Source organism: Protopterus annectens, chromosome 9.part0 (assembly GCF_019279795.1).
Source record: "Protopterus annectens isolate FY-2018-M chromosome 9.part0, PAN1.0, whole genome shotgun sequence".
Lineage (NCBI taxonomy): Eukaryota > Metazoa > Chordata > Ceratodontiformes > Protopteridae > Protopterus > Protopterus annectens.
Genome location: NC_056743.1, coordinates 98,195,124 through 98,217,875, shown reverse-complemented (window position 1 = coordinate 98,217,875; position 22,752 = coordinate 98,195,124).

Genomic DNA, 22,752 nt, shown 5'->3' with positions numbered 1-22,752 from the left:
GTAGTTACAGGAAAGATAAAGGTGTGTAGAACATCAAGGACAGATGCAGGCACATAAATATAAAAAAGATGCTTGTCTTAATCAAGCCACTACATTTTCTGAATTATCTTTGGTCCCCTGGACCTCTTCAAGTTGTTACAAACAATACCGTAGTCATGGAGTACATCAGTAGACTAGGGGGAACTAGGTTGTACCAGCTTTGCAGACTAGCCATGTTAGCTTGGAATATAGCTTGACAGCACAATCTCACTCTAGAGGTATCCTTCAGTCTGTCAAAGCATATTTGTATGGCAGACAAACAGGCTGAGCAGGACAAAGACTGACTCTCACTAATGGAAACTAGATCTGGGGGGGGGGTGTCTTAACATTTTATCTATGTGTTTGAAGTTTCTCAATTAAACTTATTTGCCTCCTATCTGAACAATCGGTTGGCAAGATTCTGTTCCAGGACCCCAATGAAAGAAGGCCTGCATCACAGTTGCCTTTTCCTACCCTTGGACAGGAATGTTCCTGTGTGCTTTTTCACCTTTTACTGATATCCAGTGTACTTCTGAAGATTCAGAAGGAATCCTCCAGGATCATGGTGGTAACTCCCTTCTGGCCCAGGCAGCAGTGGTTCTCCCTTCTTTTGATACTGGCCAGGGGAAATTACCACAAGCCTCCTCACAGAATGGATCTACTCAGACAAGATTACAGGTGTTTGATACATCCCATCCCATTGAATTTCATCTGACTGCCTGTTTACTGAGGACGTGCAACAGGTACTAATGGAGGCAAGTAAGCCTGAAAATATAAAATCATATATTAACAAACAGGAAAGGTTTTCTAGTTGGTGCCAGCAACATAACCAACAGCCATTCATGGCTAGTGTTTCCCCAGTTTTACAATATTTGAGTGAGTTACTATTCTATAGCATTTCTTACTCCTACATCCAGGTTTATTTATCAACCATTTCAGCCTGTCTGCCCAGGTCTTTCAATGTATCCTCATGTAAACATTTTGAAAGGGGTTTTGCATAAGAGGCCTCCAAGAAAAATGGAGATAATCCCTGCGATCATAATTTTGTGCTAGCGATGCTAACACTTGCTCCATCCAGGCCAGCTAATCTATCTGACTTGAGGTTCTTAACATGGAAAACTGTTTTACTGATTGTTCTGATCTCTGCAAAAAGGTATATGAGCTGCAAGTTTTTGTGGTGATTCAACCCTACCTCATTTTCCACAGTGAATTAATCCTTCTTTTATTCCTAAAGTGGTCTCTGAGTTTATTTTAGGCCAAACTATCCAGCTACCTATTTTATTTTTTATACCTACAAATGAGGGAGAAAGGATATTCCATACCTTGGATGTCCACAGACAACACTAGTGCTATCTTGACAGAACTAAATCTTTCAGACCTTTGGATACGTTGTTCATTTGTTGTGAGGGTAGGAAGAAGGGAAACCTGTGTCCAAACATACTACAGTAAACTCTCAGTTAACTGGCACCCATGGGGATTGGTAGATCCCAGATAACTGTAGTTTCTAGTTGCTTGAGAGTTACTATTAAAAATAGGTATGACTAATGCTGTACCCTATACTATTTGTTTGGTTTGACTTGTTCTCAGGTTGGGGAGAGAGGGAATTTATTCCTGTCTTCCTTTTTAAAACTCAAAAACTCTAAAAATGTAAGGTATGTTTCTGCAGGAGGAAAACAGAAAGTGCAACACATGAAAATTGTACTGTATTTCTTCAATATTTTTTTGCTGGTTGCTTGAGAGTGCTGGTTGCTTGCGTTCCAGTTAACTGAGAGATGTAATGTGGTCCTATCTCGCCACATTCTTAACTGATGGGTTTGGAGCCGAGAATCGGCTCCAACTCGGCCGCTATTTACTAGCTCGAAGTCTCTGATTAGCTGGGCTAGCCCTAGTATCCCAAGATACACCACGCCCAAACCCCCAGATGTCATTTGCCGCTCGTAGAGTACAGACATGGTCTCAAGCTTGGCTGTGGCTAAGTACCTTATTTAAACTATTTTTCTTAGTTTATTCTGTCTATTTTTCTGTCAAAAGCTGTTCTTACAGCTACGTTCAGTGTATCCTGTGAGTTGCGACTATTTTTAGTCAGTTTTTTGTTTTTGTGGATTCCTTGTGTTTTCGGCGGGCTAGGCCCAGTTAAATTAGAGGGCCTTAGCCTCTCCTGTGTCTGTTACACCTGTAGGGGCATTTTGAGTTAGTGCCCCTTCCTTTATTTAGTTAGTTTTTCTGTAGAAACCTTGTTTTTCATGGGCTAGGCCCGTTTAAGTTAGAGGGCCTTAGCCCTCCCCCTGGTCTGTTAAGTCCATTGGGAATTCAAGTTAGAGTCCCTCCCCCACCCTTCCTTACCTTGTGTGTGTGTTTTATTGTACTGCCATGTCAGGCAAAGATCAGAAAGAGCATAAGCCTTCTGGCTTCAAAAAGTGCGCCAAATGTTCTTATAAGATGTCCTTAACGGACGGCCATGACATCTGTGTGTATTGTTTGGGCGCTATTCATTTGCAAGAATCTTGTAGTGTGTGTCACTCTTTTAGCTCTAGAGTCTTGCAAGAGTGGAAAAATAAATTGATTCTCAGGGGCCTTGTCAAACCTGCCTTTGAAGAAGCTTTGGAGTCGTCTTCCTCTAGTGGGAAGTCTAAGTCTAAGCCAAAAAAAGAGATCTCCGGCTCCGTCTGGTTCATCGGAGCCATCGGAGAAAATAATGAAGACTGCTCCACCTTCCTCGGCTCCATTGGCCTTGGAGCTGAAGGAAGGGATTTCTGTGTCTGAGTCGACCTCCTCGGCTCCATTGTTATCGGCGCTGCTGGAGGTTTCTATGACACTGGAGCCAGCTTCGGCTCCGATCCTCTTGGAACCGATTCGGAGCCTTTCTCCTAGCCTAACCTTGGATCCTCTGGGTAAGAGATCTCGACCACCTTCTGTGTCCTCCAAGTCTTCCAGGTTGTCTGATTCAGATGTGGACAGGATGGTGCAGAGGCTCCTTCAGGTGCCAGTATTAGCCAGGTTATTTTCCGCTCCAGCCCAGTCGGCTCTGGAGCCTTCCCTCTTGTCGGTTCCGACTATTCCTCCTCCGAGCACTCCTGTGTCGTTGGAGCCGGGGTGTTCTGCGTCGAGTGGGGTCCTGGGGTCAGCTCCGATACCCCCGTTAAGCCTATCAGCTCCGACCTCGGCTCCAACCTGTTCGATTCCATATTCTGGTTTTGGCACTCGGGTTTCCTCGGTCGGACCCGAGGGGGATACATCGGGGCTTCATCCCTCGGCTCCGAGTCTACCTCTTGGTGCCTCGGCTAGGGGAACCCCTTCTCTGATTGTGGTTGCGGAGACGGGTTGATCTTCGGATTCTGGTGGACCCGCATTCGAGGCCATGAGGAGCACACTGACCAGGTCTTCAGTGACTTCACTCGAATCAGCCACTCCTTCCCTCGGCACTGCGGCTGGAGCCTCTGATGCCCCCTTATCAGTGGAGAGCAGGGCTCGAAGGCCTGAGGATACTTCCATGCATGGTGCCCAGCCTTCTGAGGGCCCTTCAGATTCCTCACCTTATGAGCCTCCCAGAAAGAAGTCGTGCAAGAGGAAGCACGTTGACTCTCCAAATGAGTCCATCACTTCTGATACCGACCTTGATGACGCAGAGGGGTCCCCTAAGTCGCCCTCCGATGAGGTCTCATTCTCCGATATTCTGAAGATTTTAAGGCAGACAGGCGACTGGCCTTCTAAATCCCCATCTGAGGATGAGTCAGTCCTCCTCAAAGCCTTCGGAGCCCGACCTTCCACCTCCTGGGTTTCTCCGCCCTTCAATGAATTGTTAGACCTTATTTGACAAAGGGTGTGGGAACACCCTGACTCTATGGAACCTGTGCCCAGCTGCCCAAACAAGTTTCTGTCGGCACCCCCAGAGAAAGAGTTCCTAACTAAAGGAGTTCCTGTAGATGCCATGGTGGTGGTGTCTGCCACTCAGCAAGAAGTTGCAGAAGCTTCTGCTTCCATTCATCCTCCTAACAAGGAGTCCAGGAGTATGGATCGGTATGGGAAGCGTACCCTGTCTTCAGTGACCTTTACTTTACGGTTGTTGAACTATCTTTGCCATTTCACTAGACTTCAAAGAGATCTCCTTAAGGAATTGGGAGATATCCTGTCGGGTAACTTGCCTGAGGTGCTGAATCAGACTGTCAACGCCCAGCTGTCTACCCTTTCCTCTATTGTCAATTTGTCCATGAGGCTCATATCCTATGCAGCTAAAGGGGCAGGTAGGGCAGCTAGCTCAGGCGTAGCCCTCAGGAGGCAAGCCTGGATGCACCTGTGTCACTTCACGGAAGCCTTCAAGTCTTCCTTCACGGATGCCCCCTTCGATGGGTCCTCCCTCTTTGGACCCAAAGTGAAAGACACTCTCACCAGATGTGAGCAGGAGGGTAAGACTTTGTCTGCCCATTTCTTGCCTCCCTCTTGGCCTTATCCCAAAGCAAGGAGGGGAGTCAAGATGTGGTTCAGGAAATCTCAGAAGTCTTTCCCCATCGATCATGGTGACCCCCCCCTCCAGGGGCAGAGGAGGGGGGAATTACTCTGGAAGGCACCACCCTAGAGGCGGAGGAGGCCCCCGCAACTGAGGAGACCGTGAATCATTTTGTGGATCCTCCTACCAACGTCCCTGAGGGACTGCCCAACTGTGCTACTCCGGAGCCAGTCGAGGGCCATTTTTCGAGGCATCTTCAAGCCTGGGAAAGTATCACTCAGGCTCAATGGGTGCTCCGAATAATTACTGGAGGTTACACCATTCCCTTTCTTACACTCCCTCCCCTATCCAGAAAAATCCCAGACGTTCCACCCAGTCAAAGGGATCAAGCAGTGCTACAGGTTTCGAAGCTGCTGGAAAAAGGAGTCATCCAACCAGTCCCCTCAGACCAGATCGGATCAGGAACTTACTCAAGATTATTTTTGGTACCAAAAAGGGCAGGGGACCTGAGGCCCATTCTGGACCTCAGCCATTTAAACCAATTTGTACTGAAGTCCAAGTTCCGAATGGTCACTCTTCAGTCCATTTTCCCCTTATTGGAAAAAGGAGTATGGATGTGCTCCATCGATCTCAAGGATGCCTATTACCACATCAAGATAAACAAGGCATCCAGGAGTCACCTATGCTTCCAGCTGGGAGCCAGTCACTACCATTTTCGTGCTCTGCCTTTTGGTCTCACCACAGCCCCCAGGGTGTTTACCAAATGCTTAGCAGTGGTGACAGCTCACTTAAGACTTCAAGGATTCCAGGTTTTACCTTATATGGACGACTGGCTTCTCACTGCCCCCTCCAGGCATCTACTCGTTTGAGCCATGAGGGCTACCATCACATTGGGCCAATACCTAGGGATTACCTTCAACTGGGAAAAATCTATGTTGCGGCCATCACAGCGTGTTGCATTTATCAGCACAGAGCTAGACTCCGTCCAAATGAGAGCCTTTCTTCCAACAGAAAGAATCAAAGTGCTACAGACTCAAGTGTTAGCCTTACTACCCCTCAAGAAAGTCCAAGTCAGACTTGCTCTTCAACTACTAGGGTCCATGGCAGCTACCATCATGCTAGTACCGCTAGCCAGGCTACATATGCGTATCCTCCAGTGGCTGGTCTCGGTCCAGTGGTCCTTTCAGGAGTTTCCTCTGTCTTATCCCATTCTCATCACGGAACAATGTCGACAAGACCTACGTTGGTGGCTTCAGTCCCCCCGTCTCCTACCCCCACAGTGACCACAGATGCTTCCCAGACAGGTTGGGGTGGCCATTATCTGGGCAGAACGGTCCAAGGCACATGGCAAGATCACGAGGTACATTTGCACATCAATGTTCTGGAAATGAGAGCAGTGCTTCTAGTGTTGCAAGCACTTCAGAGCTCTCTTCCCAAGGGGACGATTGCTATTCTTTCTGACAGCATGTCAGTCGTGTGATACCTAAACAAGCAGGGTTGAACCAGGTCCTATCCCCTTTGCAGAGAGGCCATGAGAGTGTGGAACTGGGTGGTGTCTTCCCAACGCTTTCTAGTAGCAACGCATATTCCGGGGAAGTCCAATGTGATAGTAGACAGGCTAAGCAGAGTTTCCCCCTCAGCTGCTGTGCTGTCCAGGCTCCAGCACTTGCCCCTTCTACATTTTGTTGTTGCTCGGGCTCCTACTAACCCTGCCCTAACCTCCTGAAAATCTCTCCTGAGCTATCTGGATAAGAACCGGCTATCAGACACCAAATCCAAAGCTGTACGACCATTGTGCTCCCTGAGTTTTTCCTCAGCAAGGACTATTAAGAAAATGTTGTTGTTGCTCGGGCTCCTACCAACCCCTCCCTAACCTCCTGAAAATCTCCCCTGAACTATCTGGATAAGAACCAGCTATCAGACACCAAATCCAAAGCTGTAAGGCCATTGTGCTCCCTGAGTTTTTCCTCAGCAAGGACTATTAAGAAAATTTTGTTGTTGCTCGGGCTTCTACCAACCCCGCCCTAACCTCTGGAAAATCTCCCCTGAACTATCTGGATAAGAACCGGCTATCAGACACCAAATCCAAAGCTGTAAGGCCATTGTGCTCCCTGAGTTTTTCCTCAGCAAGGACTATTAAGAAAATGTTGTTCTTGCTCGGGCTCCTACCAACCCCGCCCTAACCTCCTGAAAATCTCCCCTGAACTATCTGGATAAGAACCGTCTATCAGACACCAAATCCAAAGCTGTAAGGCTATTGTGCTCCCTGAGTTTTTCCTCAGCAAGGACTATTAAGAAAATTTTGTTGTTGCTCGGGCTCCTACCAACCCCGCCCTAACCTCCTGAAAATCTCCCCTGAACTATCTGGATAAGAACCGGCTATCAGACACCAAATCCAAAGCTGTAAGGCCATTGTGCGCCCTGAGTTTTTCCTCAGCAAGGACTACTAAGAAAGTATGTGTACTCCTGTAAATGTTTGCTACTTCTAAATTTGATTCTATCAGGTTGCAGTGCGCTCCCCTGCCAGGCTAGCCAGCAGCCACTACCCCCCCTCTTTTGCTGCTTTCCTCTCCTAGTTCCCACCTTAATTTCTGCCCCCCCCTTTACTGCTCCTACTCTAGCTCTCACCTTATTCTCTCCCCTTCCATGATCCTGATAGCCCCCTCCCCCTTTACCTGTTCCTCTCCCTGGGGTCACTGCTATTTTAGACCATCTGAACATTTGGGGGTGCTCCCCTACCTTTCCACCGTCACTACTTCCTTACCCCTCCTTCCTCTTCTCCACTAAACTGGCCCTTTAACTCCTTTCCTCTGCTCTCTCCCTCACTGCTGTCCTAGATTTACCTACCCACTCTTAGCTTATACTGCCCTCCTCTACCCTTTTTCCTTGGAGTTTTTTTTTTTTTTTTTTTACTTCTCACTCTGTCCCTCTCCTTTGCATCTACCCTCCACTCCACTTCTCTGTAGATCTTTCTTCCCATTTTACTCTCTGCGAGACTTACCTTAGTCTATTCACTCCTTACTGATTGTCTTCCTCTCTTTCTCCTCCTCTGGCTCTTCCCGCTCCGTTCGCCCTGTGGGCTCACTCCGCTCCCCTACCCTGTCCCCAAACCCCACCCGCCCCTAGCACACATACATTTATCCCTCACTAGCTCCTCCCATCATTCATTTTCACAACTCACAATCTTCTATTATCTCCTCTTTTCCTCCATCTGGTAGCCAATCCAAAACACTCTATAATATTCTCCTCCCACTCCTACTCCTCCCTTTTTTCTTACTCCTCCCCTTCTCATCTCACTTAATCTTCCCCTCTCCTATCCACTTTCTACTCCCCCCTACCACTCACTTCCTCCTCTCCTTCTCTAAGCTTGCAACTTCATTTCCTATTTTTCTCACTTCCTTCTTCTCACCCATTCCAAATATGCCCTCCCCAACCCACTTTTCCTACATACTCCCTTGCTTCCTACTTATCTTACTAATTCCTATCTGTCATGCTACTTCATACTCCTCTAAAGCCCCCCCTTATATACCGCCTTTTCAAACTACCCCACTTACTCACCCACAACCTCTTCTACTCTCACATTTTCACTCCATTTTCCCCTCCCTTACCCCTCCAAACATTCTACACCTTTTCCAGCTCAAACTACTCTCTACCTCTTCTAAAAGATCCTCTCTTACACCTCCACTCTCCCCAAACATCTTCCTTCAATCCAAACTCAAAAGGCTAAAACTTATCTCTTGTAATATCCTAGCCTTATCTGGAGACATACATCCTAACCCTGGCCCTTGCCTCACTCCTAGCAACTCACTCTCTTCTTCCTCTTCATCTCCTACTTTAACCAAACTTCTCCCCCCCTTCTCCTTCTTCTTCATCTCTCTCTCATAACACCCTTAAAATCTTCACTATCAATGCCCAGAGCCTCAACAACAAAATCCACCATGTTCATGCTTGGATCAACCTCAACCAACCCGATATCTTAGCCATCTCTGAAACGTGGCTAAAACCACATATCTCTGATTCTGAAATCATTCCTCCAGGTTTCCACATCCTCAGGAGCGACCTCTTAAACAAAAAAGGTGGAGGCTCTGCCCTAATCTACTCTAACCTTCTATCCCTAATCCCTCTGCAAATCCCAACCCCACATTATAAAAACACTGAAATAACAGCAAGACTACTTCGACTTAATAAACATAAAAACATCTGCATTATTTCCTTATATATATCTCCAGGTGACAATATCTCAACCCTAGAAAATATTCTTCACTGGGCCTCATCTGAAATAAAGTATGAAACCTTCATTCTTGGTGATGTTAACATCGACTGGAATAAAATCAACACACCCACCCCCTCCCTAGCTATTAACCTCTACAACTTCACCCAAGTAATACATTCTACCACCCGTCCTAACAAAATCCACCCCCCAGGGTCCATCTTAGATTGGATCTTAGTCTCCCATCCAAACAAAATCTCTCTCTCTGGTACTTCCCCTAACACCTTCAGCGATCATCTCCCTGCATACACCCATCGCTCTACTAACTCCTCCCAATACCAACATCATTACATTCAAACCCGTAACCTTAGCAACTTCGACCCCACAACTTTATTTTATTTATTTATTTAAATTTGTTGACCGGGAGTGTCCGACTGGACGTGGGTCCATTTTCAGCGGAGGCCCGGGGAGAAAAGCTCCACAGTAAAATAAACAGACAGTAGTTACATTGGATTACATAGTGATTAACAATTTAACATAGAAATTACTTACAACATATTTACAGATGAAGAACATAGTACATCAGTAGACAACTAGAATCTTTATCTGTGAAGTACATAACAGGCATTAACAAATGTAACAATGAGAAGTTCCTGCTGTATAATAAGTACTAGGCTTATGAGCATCTGAGCTTGCTATCATCAAGGTAGTTAGTGGAGGTGAAAGAAAGGTAGTAGTTGGATGGGGTGGATGATACTAGAGTGGGAGTTGCAAGGGCATAGCCAGCATGTTTTTAGGTGCACTTTTAATAAAGTTTTGAAGTTGGTGCATGATGATACGGAGGTAATTGTGGGAGGGAGTGAGTTCCATAATTTGGCTATGGCGCAAGAGAATAGTGCTTCACCAGCAGAGTTATTGGCTTTAGTGATCTGCAAGTGATTTTTGTTGCTGGATCTTAGTGGTCTGGTGGTGCGATAGGGTTGGAGTACATTCTGGAGGGATGGGACATTTACTGGATGGTTTACTAGTTTGTGGGTGAGTGAGAGTTGATACCACTGAAGGAGGTGAGGGAGTTCAAGCCAGCCCAGTTCAGCAAGTGAGAGACAGTGGTGACTATGGTAGGATGCCCCTGTGGCGAATTTTGCGATTATGTTGTAGCAGGTGTCTAGCTTGTTTAGATCACATTGCCTTAGGTTGGTATATACTGGAGAGGCATAAAGTAGGGTGGAGATAAGGTGGGAATTTGCTATTGAAATCTTTGCTGCTTTGGTGAGAAATTGTTTATTTCTGTATAATGCTCCTAGCTTATTGTGGACCTTTTTTATGGTCATGGATATGTGAATGTCAAATTTTAGTTTATTGTCTATTTCCAATCCTAGCAATTTGGTGTGTTCAGTTGGGTATATAGTGGTGTTGTCTTTTGCTGTGATGTTAAAGTGAGAGTTGTTTTGAGTATGTTTGGTGGGTTGGAAGATGAGTAGTTTAGTTTTGTTTGGGTTGAGTATTAATTGGGCATCGGATAACCATGTTTCAACAGAGGAAAAGGCTTCCTGTGTGACTTTTTGCAGTTTTGGTAGGGACTGGGCTGAGCAGATGATGGTCGAGTCATCTGCGTATTGGATGAGTGTGCCATGTTTGGTGGCAGAGGCTAGATTATTGGTGTAAACAGAGAAAAGTAGGGGTCCAAGGATGGATCCTTGGGGAACCCCTATGGAGACGGGTAGTTGGGGAGATATGTCATTCTGCCATACAATGGATTGTTGGCGGTCAGACAGGTAACTCTGAAACCAGTTGGTGACTGATTGTGAGAAGGATAGGTTATTGAGGACAGAGACAAGTTGTTTGTGTGGGACCATGTCAAATGCTTCAGATAGGTCTAGGAAAGTAGCAGAGGAGAGATAGCCATTGTTTTTATGCTGAAGGATAGTGTTAGTAAAGGAGAGTAAGGCAGTGGTGGTGCTATGGTTTGGTCGGAAACCATGCTGAGTACTGGAAAGGAGGTTGTTAGTAAGGAGGTAGTGTGAGACCTGAGAGTGTATGCATCTTTCTAGTATTTTGGAGAGTGGAGAGAGAATAGCTATGGGGCGATAACTGGTTAGTTCTGCAGAGGGTCTGCCTTTGTGGAGGGGAATTATATGTGAGACTTTCCACAATGTGGGAACGTAACTTTCTGACAGAGATGGGTTAATCAAGATGGATACTGGGTAGGCCAGAGCATCAGCTGCGATTTGTAGGTATTCACTTGGGAGGTTGTCTGCTGCTAATTTGGTGGGTTTAAGTTTAGTTAAGAGTTTTTTTATGTTGGAGGTAGGTACAGGAGAAAAAGAGAAGGCAGTGGGGAGATTACTAGTTGAAGGTGTGGGTTGGAGGGAGGGGTTGTGTTGTTTAGCTAGTGATAGTATGGTTTTGGTGAAGTGTGTGTTGAATGAGGTAGCAATATTTTCTGAGGAGTGAGGGATGTTAGGAGGAGGGGTACTGACTTTATCTGGGTGGAGGATGGAGTTTATGGAGGACCAGAATTGTTTGGGGCTGTGTTATGAGGAGTCTAGGGCAGACTGGTAGTATTGGAATTTGTCCCGTTTTATTAGCTTTTTGACTCTATTGCGTAGTTCTAGGAATTTCTGTCTAGCTGCGGGGGTTTTGGTTTTATGCCAGTGCTCCCAGGCTTTATCCCTGTTTTTCATTTCTGACTTAGTGGTTTTCTGTAGCCATGGGGAGGGTTGTGCTTTGGTTCTGGAAAATCTTATGGGGGCATGGTAATTAAGGATGTTCAGAAAGGTAGTATTAAAAGATTCAACTGTGTCATCTAGACTGAGGTACTTTAGAGCATGCCAGTTACATTCTTTGAGGGATGAGATGAATGTGAGTGGGTTAAAGTTTATTTTTTTACGTATTTGATGATAGATGACAGGTTTAGCTTGGTACAGGTATTTTTTGAGTAGGAATGTTGGGGAGTGATCACTGAGGCTATCTGATAAGCAGCCTGTTATATATGACTGGGGGTTCTTACTGACTAGTATCCAATCCAGGGTAGAGTGCTTGCTGGAGTTTTTATTTATCCTTGTTTGTGACTGGACTAGTTGGGTGAAGCCATGAAAGTGTACATGATGGGTTGGATTGTTGCCAGAACAGGATTGCCAGTCAATATTGAAATCACCTAAGATGATAGTTTCTTGGGGGAGATGGTGGGTAGACCAGCTGAGGAGGTTTTCTAGTGGAGGGATGTTTTGGCCAGGTGGGAAGTAGCATCCAATTATGTTAATGGTTTTGTTTCGGTTAATTTTGAGATTGGTATATATTATTTCTTCATTGCCTATTTGTGGAGCTGATGATTTTAAGATCTGGATGTTTAGATGTTGTTTAAATATTATAGCTACACCACCTCCTTTTTTGTTTAGCCGGTCAACTCTTAGTATGCCGTAACCTGTAGGGAGTATTTGCTCACTGGTAATGTGAGGTTTTAGCCAGGTTTCTGTCAGGACGACTATATCTGGGGAGTATAAGTCTATGGTGGCATGGAGTTCATGGACTTTGTTGGATATACTTCTAATATTTAGGCTTAGTAGAAGGAAGTCACTTGGCTTTCTATTGGCTGTAATATGGGAGAAGTTGTGGTTTCTAGTCTGATTATGAGAATTGGGTTGGAGATGGTAGGGCCAGGGTTGGGGTGGATGTCTCCACTTAGGGCTAGTTTTGATATGCATGAGATTATTAGTTTTCTCAGTTTTTGAATGTGTTTGTTTATAAGGGAAAGTTTATGATTGTTCTCTGTGGGTAATAGGTATGGTGGGAGGGTTACTATGTTAAGTTGTAGGGATGCTTTACGTTTGAGTAATATAGTTGGTAGAATATGTGGGGGGTGCATAGGGATGGTTCTTGAGCTGGTGGGAGGGGAGCTGAGTATGGGTGAGACATGGGTGGTGGTGTGAGTAGTAGTACAGTGGTGGTGGTTGAGAGGGGGAATGATGGAGCTTTGGTAGGATGTATGATATGCAAGGAGAGTGCATGCAGTGAGCAAAGGAAAGGTATGCTTGTACATGTCAGTTGAGGAGGTGTGATAGTAGAGGGAATATGGAGGAGGTAGTGTTGGGTTAGCACTGTGGTTGGCTATTGGAAAGATGGGAGGGGTTTGAGTGCAATAAAGGTGGGACCACTGGGAGCGGGAGGAAATAGGGGACAGGGCGGGGAGCGAAGCGGGTAGAGACCCTGTTAGGTTCTTGTATGAGGGGCTGGAAACAATCACAAAGCAAGACAAGTATGTGTTAAGAACAATCACAATTGACCAAGGACTGCTCTGAAACTGTAAGTCTTGTCTTAATTTCTCAGGTGGAAAACCAGGATAACCTTGTATCAGTAGGCTACTGTGGTATAGTTTAAATAAACAAACACACAGTATTGATCAGTTATGGATACTATTTGCTAACAGAAGGGAATAAGAGAAAGTGGAAGATGTGTGTGGTGGGGGGCTGCTTACAGCCAAAGCACAGTGCTCTCCAGGGGAAAATGAAGATTGGCTCAAACAGTTAGACACATACTCGAAGTTAACTGTAGCTGTTTGCAGACAGTTCAGACCCGGACTGCACTTTTCTTATAGGAATGTTAAAGGTGGTACCGCAGTTGAATACTTAAGAGTGGTGTTAGGTCTAGAAAAGAAGAGTACAGAGAGGAGTAAGCACTTTTGAGATGGTAAATATATATTATAAAGATTAAAAGAACACACTGAGCAAATAGCTACCATATGCAGGACAATGTCCTGAACCACTACTTAGTATATGCAGATACTGAGCCAATTGGAAGAACATTAGAAAACAAAAACCCAGACAGTTATGCAGCCACAGATAAAAAAATAGCGAGCAGCAATCTGTCGTGGTTCTCTAATGTGATTCTATCCACCAGTAACAGCACAAACTTATAGAAATAATTTAGACACTAGTATGAGCTGTCTACACACAACACAATTACATGAATAACATTAGTGAACAAGGTGCAGCTATGCAAATAGACCATACATACTATTATACTATATAAATATTATATAAATATTATTATACTATATAAATAGACCATACATACTATTATACTAGTAACAACTTGGTGCATGCCATAGTAACATCAATAATAAAGCATAAAACATATTAGATGTCTAACACAATTCAACATAAACATATACAGTTGTAAAATGTCTAATACAATTCAACATAAATAGGCATTTACAGTTGTAAAACACTTACTGGAGAGACACTGAGCCTTCATGGGGCCTGTAGCAGAGTGGATTGTAGTTTTACAAATGGTGCCTGCCACAGGTAATATTTATTAACTCTGGGATTGTCTTAAGGTAATAAACAGGGAAGGGGATGGGAGAACAAGGGTGTGAGCAGGCAGTTCTTTGTACTGCTGCTAATGAGCCAAAGCAAGAAAAGTATGTGTTAAGAACAATCACAATTGACCAAGGACTGCTCTGAAACTGTAAGTCTTGTCTTAATTTCTCAGGTGGAAAACCAGGATAACCTTGTATCAGTAGGCTACTGTGGTATAGTTTAAATAAACAAGCACACAGTATTGATCAGTTATGGATACTATTTGCTAACAGAAGGGAATAAGAGAAAGTGGAAGATGTGTGTGGTGGGGGGGGGGGGGCTGCTTACAGCCAAAGCACAGTGCTCCCCAGGGGAAAATGAAGATTGGCTCAAACAGTTAGGCACATACTCAAAGTTAACTGTAGCTGTTTGCAGACAGTTCAGACCCGGACTGCACTTTTCTTATAGGAATGTTAAAGGTGGTACCGCAGTTGAATACTTAAGAGTGGTGTTAGGTACAAAGTTAACTGTAGCTGTTTGCAGACAGTTCAGACCCGGACTGCACTTTTCTTATAGGAATGTTAAAGGTGGTACTGCAGTTGAATACTTAAGAGTGGTGTTAGGTTCAAAGTTAACTGTAGCTGTTTGCAGACAGTTCAGACCCGGACTGCACTTTTCTTATAAGAATGTTAAAGGTGGTACCGCAGTTGAATACTTAAGAGTGGTGTTAGGTTCAAAGTTAACTGTAGCTGTTTGCAGACAGTTCAGACAGTTCAGAACTTTCTCTAACATTTTTAAGCAAATCAACTGGCAAATCCTAAACTCTCTCCCCCTTGACAACGCTGTCGAGCACTTTAACTCTATCTTCCTAAACACGCTCAACTCCCAAGCCCCCCTACGAAACAAGCAAATCAAAGCCAATTCTGCTCCTTGGCTTACCAAAGAGACTAAAAATTTCATGCATCTCAGAGACAAATCCTGGAAACTTTATCAAAAAACTAAACTGCCTACTGCCTGGCTCCAATACACCCAACTCCGAAACCAAGTAAAAAAGTGAATCACCTCAGACAAAAAAATCTACTACAATAAACTTCAATCCAACCATACTAAGAACCCAAAACAATTCTGGAAATCTGTTAACTCTCTTCTCCATCCGGGGTCAAGAAATAACCCCTGCCCTGATCCAAATTTAACTGACAAGGAACTGAGCACTCACTTTAATACCTTTTTTACAGACTCTATAGCTAAGCTAACCAAAACTTTTCCTGACAAAAATCCTCCCAACTTCCTCAATCCCACTTCCAACATCCCTAATAGCCATCCCTCCATGTTCCAGCTCAAACCAGTTTCCACAATGTATATAAAAAAACTCTTATCTAAACTAAAGCCATGCTCTAATGCCCCAGACAACATTCCCCCCCTCTTTCCTCAAATATGCTGCTGAAGGTATTGCTCTCCCGATTAGTATCCTGATCAACCGATCCTTAAAAGAGTCTTACGTGCCCAAACTTTGGCGTTCTGCCTACATTCTTCCTCTTCACAAAGGAGGCAAAAACACCTCCATTTCTAACTTCCGCCCCATTGCCCTACTCTCCCCACTATCTAAAATCCTAGAAAAATGCATCCACCACCAACTTTTACCCTACTTAACTCAGAATCAGCTACTCACACCCACCCAACATGGTTTCCGTCCCGGCCACAGCACCATAACTGCCCTACTATCCTTCCTAGAAACTGTCAATCAAGCCTGAGATACCGGACTTCTTGTATCAACTATTCTGCTAGATCTTTCCAAAGCCTTCGACACCATCTCCCATAAACATCTTCTCTTCCATCTCTCCAACCTTAATCTCTCCCCCAATACTCTATCCAGGTTCTCCAGTTACCTTTCAGACAGATCTCAGGCTGTCAGATGGAAAGCCTCCACCTCTTCCTTCTTACCCACACCTACCGGCGTTCCTCAGGGGTCCATCCTTGGCCCCCTGCTTTTCAACATCTTTATAAATAACCTTCACACTGCCCTCCCTGACACTACAGTCATCCAATACGCTGATGACTCCACCCTAGTTTGTTCTGCCTCCAACCCTTCTGAACTTCTGTCCAAAACTCAAAAAGCTTTCTCCACTACTGAAAAGGGGATGCACCAAAACCATCTCTCCCTTAACTCCAATAAATCTAAAATACTAATTTTCCTTCCTACCAAGGCATCTTCCTTTAACAAAAACTCGTTCAATGTCCTAAGCCTAACCAACACTCCTATAGAAGTGGTCCCTTCCATAAAACTCCTTGGCATCACCATTGATGAACAGCTCAAATTTGATCTCCACATTCAACAAAACATAAAGAAAACCCACCAAAATTAGGTATGCTCTACAGGAATAATCAATTTCTTTCTAACTCCTCTAGGCATACCTTAGCCATCACCTACCTCCTCCCCTCTCTCCTTTATGGTGCCCCACTTCTAACTAATCTTTCTGCTTCCAACACCTCAAAACTCGAAGCTTGCTATAATAAGATCTCTAAATTTGCCACCAAATCCAAAACCTGTACTCACCACTGCCATGCCCTACAATCTCTAAACTGGTTAGAACTCCCTAACTACCTTGACTATCTCCAACTAACTACTGCTTACAAATTAATATTTTATCCAGAAAAATGCCCTGCCTTATCTAATATCCTTCTCCCTTACATCCCTAACCGATCTCTGAGATCTGAACACCAAAACCTAATCTCCATTCACAAACCTAAGCATCCCACTGGCCAGCTCCTACTCTCCTTCTCTCTTGGTAGAAAATGGAACTCCCTCCCACCTTCTCTTAGGACCATCCCTAACTCTGACTCTTTCAAGACCCATATTTTCTTACACTTATCCTCCAAATGGAAATGTACTTGCTTTCACCCAGTATAAATTCTAGAAACTTTCTCCACTTTGACTTCTATTCTCTAGCACCAATCTACTATATACTCTCTTAATTTCATTCTATGTTCCCCCTATATGGTTATAGCTGACTTTCAGTTGACTGTAAGTATGTAAATACTGTTCATATGTAGCAAAAAAAAAAATGTTACTTTTTTTTTTTCTTTGTAGACTCTGCATCTTGGACATTGTACTTTTTATGATTGTATTTTATGTAATCCTTACTGTATTGCCTACTACTGCATCTCACATATTCTTAACTGTCTGTGACATTGTATTATCATCCATTACTGTATGTAACCTTTATTGTACTGTCTTTGGAGCTTTTCTCCACGGGCCTCCACTAAAAATGGGTACTTCTTGGCCCAGTGGACTTCCCCGGTAATCAAACTGAAATAAATAAATAAATAAAATATTCTGATGCCTCACGAGTGGTCCTTGAACAACTGAGTTGCAACTCAGATCTTCTCCAGGTGGGGTCAACCTTGCTGCGACCTGTTTTCCAGCCCCCTCAATGCCATGTGCAGCAGGTACTTCACTCTGATCCCCCCCTGGGGAAGCCACCCAGGGACGCTCTAGTCCACGATTGGCCCCCAGGTCTGCTCTATGCCTTCCCTCCGTTCCCTCTATTATCAAGAGTGATTCAGAAGGCAACTTCCTTGGGAAGCAAGATGATTCTTATCGCACCATACTGGCCTCGTCAAGTTTGGTTCCCCTTTCTTCAGAAGTATACAGTGGATGGCCCTTGGACTCGGGAACCAGCACCAGATCTATTGACTCATCAGTCGGGTCAGTTCCATCCATCCCTACAAACCCTCAGGTTGACAGCTTGGCTGCTCCACTTCCATCCTTAGTTAGACTACATTGCTTTTCACCTGAGATGTTGCATATTCTGTCGTCCTTCCACAAGTCGTCCACCAGAAAACTATATTCTAGCAAATGGAAAAGATTTGCTATCTGGGCTGAAGCACACAATCTAGATCCCTTCACAGCCCCCTTGTCGGCGATATTAGATTTTTTGGCTATACTCTTCAAACAGGGTTCCGCTACCTCCACTATTAAGGTACAGCTGGCGGCCATTTCTAACTTTCACGTCTCACATGAGCCTTCCCTTATGGGCCATAAACTCTGTAAAGCCTTCCTGAAAGGAGCCTGGTTACTCCGTCCACCATTGTCACAACCAGTTTTACCTTGGTTTTTAAGCTTGGTGCTTCAAACCTTAACTTCTACCCCCTTTGAACCGGCTGACACTTGTGAATTAAAATATTTGTCTTGGAAGACAGCCTTTCTGGTCGCCATTACTTCAGCCAGGAGGGTATCGGAGCTTCAGGCCCTTTCCATAAAGCCCCCTTATTTGGTCTTCCATAAGGAGAGGGTTTCCTTGAGACTCAAACCCTCCTTCCTTCCTAAGGTATCTTCTACCCTTTGTCTTCACCAATCCATTGAGTTACCAGTTTTCTTTCCAAACTTTTCAAATGAAGCGGAATTCAAATTCCACCAGTTGGATATTCATAGACAACTAAGGTTTTATTTGCACAGGACACAACCCCACAGAAAATCGGATCAGTTGTTTGTGTCTTTTTCAGAGAACAAGAATGGTAGCCCTGTGACTAAAGGTACTATTGCTAAATGGATTAAGGACTGTATCTCCTTTATTTACGCATTAGCAGGCAGAGATTTACCTTTCCCAGTTAAGGCTCATTCTACCAGGGCTATGGCTGCATCAGTAGCTTATCATGCTAGGCTCTCCTTGGATGACATCTGTGCTGCGGCCACCTGGACCTCTCTGCACACCTTTGTTTCTCATTACAAGCTTGAAGTGGTGTCTAGAGACTGGGCTTCCTTTGGTTCCACAGTGCTCAGGAGTATTGTCAGTGAGCCTCCCAGAATGTAGGTGCTAGGAACGCTGTCCCATCAGTTAAGAATGTGGCGAGATAGGACCACATTACATCAATTAGTTATGTACTCACCATAACGTCAGATGTATGTGGTCCATCTCACCTACATTCTTACGTACCCACCCACCGTCCCCCCGACCTGTTGGACTTGGAGGAGATTATGTTCTTAGACCCTTCTGAGGATGTTATTTTTTCTCTCTTCCTGCTTGTGTTATTTCTAGGAGGTTGTGTATGTCACTCTGTTATATTGTTGGCAAACAAGATCTGGGGGTTTGGGCGTGGTGCATCTTGGGATACTAGGGCTAGCCCAGCCAATCAGAGACTTCGAGCTAGTAAATAGCTGCCGAGTCGGAGCCTATTCTCGGCTCCGAACCCATCAGTTAAGAATGTAGGCAAGATGGACCACATACATCTGACGTTATGGTGAGTACATAACTAATTGTTTACTGTATTTCCAAATTGTAGACTCTGGATATTACTTTTTGTTATACTCATTACAATAAAACTTTTCTAGGCAGGGTTAAAGCTTATTCTAACAGGGCCTAGGCTTCATCTATGGCTTTTTAGAAAGGGTTGGATTCTAGAAGTATTCTAGAAGCAGCAACTTGGCTCTCTATACATATGTTTGCAAGGTATTACAAGCTTGATTCCTTCTCTAAGTCTAGGTCAGGCTTTGCTAGAACCATTCTCTAGGGGTTCCTGCACCTTTCCCCTTCCACCTTCCAAATGTAGTAAGCTATAGCTAAGGCTGTTGCAGCAGTGATCAGTATGATGAACATAGTACATTTGTTTAAATAAACTTACCGTAATGGCAGATGTTTGAATGATCACTGCTGCAGTAACCACTCCATCCACCTCACCCCCCTTATTTTTCTGGTGTGTTGTTTATGCTAGGGTGTGGACAATTATTTTTTTGTTGTTCCTGGCTTTCTGCTCTCTGTTGGCATGAAAGCTCTGAAGGGTTTGGCACCCAAACCTGTTAGCTCAGCTCAAGCTGACTAATGGTTAAGGGGACTGAAGCTTTGGAAGCTTGTCAGTTGTTATATCCTGTGTAGGATATAAACCATATAGCTAAGGCTACTGCAGCAGTGATCATTCAAACATCTACTGTTATGTTAATTTACTTACACAACTCTACTTTTTGTTTGTCAATTCTGAAAATGCAAGAAATAAGGCATATAAACATGGTACCTATTTGAAAATGAGATGTCTGTTTTCAGCTAACTAGTGAGCACATATTGTTTATCTAAAATGGGCAGAAAGATGCTAATATTGTATGGTTTAAAACAATACATAATTGTAGGGTACTAACAGTACATATCCCTGTCACTCCTGTCAAAGAACTTCTCCATATGGTATGTTGGAAAATGTGCTCTATTTTATACTGCCTTTCTTACTTGTGACCACATTTAGTGGTTAAATCTTTTATTTGTATATCTATGTAGCTTCTGCCTAGGACCTCATAAATAAATGGTCCAGTATAAGGTGCAATAATATGCAGGACCCACAGCCTTCTGCTGACATGTTCTTGGAATGATTATCATGCTGACTGGTCAGTGGCGAAAATAAATACTAAAGAAAGCATCATAAGGACCAAATTAGCTGACCCATCTCATTAAAATAAATACTAATGAGAAAAATGAATGTCAGTACTGTTTCTAACCAGTTATGCTACTGATATCCTGTTTCTGATGTAAGATGACATGTCACTGATGTTCTTTTACAACTCTTTATGATGGTAATGACAGTGGCTGCAAGGTGCATGCATTTTTCCTATCTAGAAACACCTGATGGATACAGTGAGGAGTACTGGATAGGGAGCCATAGTCCAGATTGCAGTGGGGTAGCGCAGCCAGGTAGCCATGACAGCTGTCATTTGCAGACATGCCGCTATTGTAAGCTGAAATAGCAGCAAGTCTGTGGTTTTAGCAGTACTATGTCTGACTTTATGTGGGCACTGAGTCTACACCCTACTCTGCAGAGATATCAGGGAGCAATTTGTGACTATTTCTGGCTCTTTGCTATGTCTGTAGTATAGGGATCATTTGTAAGTTATGATAATGAGGGGATCTTAGGTGTTGTCATCAATGGGTTGCTATTAGGACTGTGTGTGGTTGTGATACTATGTTTCCAATTTCTGTAATTTACAATGGGATGTGTCACAGCATGTTTTAATTACTTTGACATTATGTGTGGTGTCAACCACTGGGTGCAAAGTTCAACATCACCATTAATAGGGCATCAAGTACGTTCTGTTGGTTTTCTCTGTTGCTAGTCCACAGTTGTGCAGTCATAAATTCTGGAAGCTCCTACACAGTGTAGTTTATGATTTACATGTTGGTAATCATTGCTCATGCTGTGGATCCATATTTGCATAACTACTGCATTACTGGACTCATGCAGGTACACAGTACAATTCCTGTCTTAACTAGGGGTGGCTGATAAACTCAAAGCAAGTTGTAGTTGCACAAACCAAATGTGAAGCTGGGGCTAGCTTGAATAAGGTAGAGTTACACTGTGATAGCATCAGCACTGATCACAATTACATTGTTAAATTAGTATGCGGTATGTGGTCATAATCCAATTTACATGATAAGCACCTACAATGCCTTCAGCTATAAGAGAAAAAAAGTATCTGATCCATTGTCCCAGTGAATTAAATTGTATATATATATATATATATATATATATATATATATATATATATATATATATATATATTATACACACACACACACACACATATAATATATATATATATATATATATATATATATATATATATATATATATATATATATATATATACACACACACACACACACACACACACACACACACATATAAATTATATATATATGTGTGTGTGTGTGTGTGTGTGTGTGTGTGTGTGTGTGTGTGTGTCACCAAATGTAAGAAGTATTGCCTAAAGGAATGTATTTCAGCATTTTTTCCAGCAGTAACACATGAAGACAGGAACTCTCACCCCTCAGCTCCAAGGAAATACAATGGCACCAGAATAGAAGAAATGTTGTGGTACCTGATCAGATCCATGATGTAGGGCCTAGTATAATGTACTTTAGTTTCTTTCCAAGGGCATGCAATAATAAAAATACTACAACTGCACTATCCATGGTAATATAGTTCAGCTTAACACCAAAATAAAGACTGCAGCAATGCAAACATCCCCTTATCTACAAATAGCTACAGTGACCCTTGCCTTGGTTTGAAGTCACCAGCCAACTCTGGAATTATTTTTACACAGACAGCTTTCTCTCAGAAGAAACTCAGTTTCTCTGACAGTACCCCAAGCCTGAGCTACACAGTAATGAAAATAATCCTCTGGTCAACAATATGAAGATAGGCCATATTCTGAGATTTTCTTATGATATGTTCTAACAAAGAAAGACTCAGAACCACAATTTATTTGTATTATAATAATAATAATAATAATAATAATAATAATAAAAAACTAAATGGATACCAAATGTAACTAAAAAGTATGCAAATGTGGACCATAATTCATGAATGCAGCAAAATTATATTTTTTTCTTAACTGTAAATCAGCACTACAATCAACATTGCTATCAATTACTACTGTCATAAAAACAGTCCTGTTTCTATTCAACTATTCCCTACTTCCCTCTAACATTTATCATAATTCCCAACAGCCTTTCTCCCTCCCATACTGCTTTGCACTATATCCACTCCTACTCAGATGCCTCCCCAACAGTACTGCTAAGTTATTCATGACAAAAACTGTATCTTCCACTTGTACCATTAATCTTCTCTCATATACTACAATCAGATTAATATTTATTGCTCATCGCTTCCTCTATACTATCTCTCAGCCTTCCCCTTATGTCTGTAAACTGCTTTTAACCCTCAACCCTCAGTCTTACTACATCCACACACAATTAAATCAGTACTTTATGCTCTACTACCCCTTCTTACTGTTAGAGTGTGCT